Source organism: Sinocyclocheilus grahami, unplaced genomic scaffold (genome assembly GCF_001515645.1).
Source record: "Sinocyclocheilus grahami isolate Dianchi unplaced genomic scaffold, SAMN03320097.WGS_v1.1 scaffold678.1, whole genome shotgun sequence".
In the NCBI taxonomy this organism is placed as follows: domain Eukaryota; kingdom Metazoa; phylum Chordata; class Actinopteri; order Cypriniformes; family Cyprinidae; genus Sinocyclocheilus; species Sinocyclocheilus grahami.
The window spans coordinates 280,755-281,448 of NW_015505857.1; the positions used below are offsets into that span (position 1 = coordinate 280,755).

Here is a 694-nt window from a genome sequence, read left to right on the forward strand (position 1 = left end):
CTCTCTCTCTCACACACTCACACACACACACACACACACACACTCACACACACACTCACTCACACACACACTCACACACACACTCACACACACACTCACACACTCACTCGCTCTCACTCTCTCTCACACACTCACTCTCTCACTCACTCACACACTCACTCACACTCACACACTCACTCACACTTAAGAATGAGCACATCTCAGAAAGTAAGCGCGTCACTCTTCAGATGCTGGTTTTGTTCTGCACCGGTATGTTATTTGCACAGCCTGAAATGTTAATGATTCATAGTGTTGGATTTCACTGAAGATTGTTTTTGAGGGTGAGGTTAGGTTCCCATCATGCACCGCTGCTCAGATGAATGGATAGTGACAGGTTTTGATGTACTGCTTCATTGTGTGTTTTATAGGGCGTGTGTGTTAGTGCTGTGGGTGTGTTATAGTGTGTGTGTGTGTGTGTGTGTGTGAGTGTTATAGTGTGTGTGTGTGTGAGTGTTTTGTTATAGTGTGTGTGTGTTATAGTGTGTGTGTGTTATAGTGTGTGTGTGTTATAGTGTGTTATAGTGTGTGTGTGTGTGAGTGAGTGTGTTATAGTGAGTGTGTTATAGTGTGTGTGTTATAGTGTGTGTGTGTGTGTGTGTGTGTGTTATAGTGTGTGTGTGTGTGTGTGTTATAGTGTGTGTGTGTGTGTGTGTGT

The 694-nt window shown here is 43.9% G+C and overlaps 1 protein-coding gene across 1 annotated transcript in view; it reads left to right on the forward strand.

Annotated features, from left to right (window-relative positions):
• LOC107559216 (E3 SUMO-protein ligase RanBP2-like) overlaps positions 1-694 on the forward strand; it is a 73,970-nt gene that overhangs the window by 836 nt on the left and 72,440 nt on the right.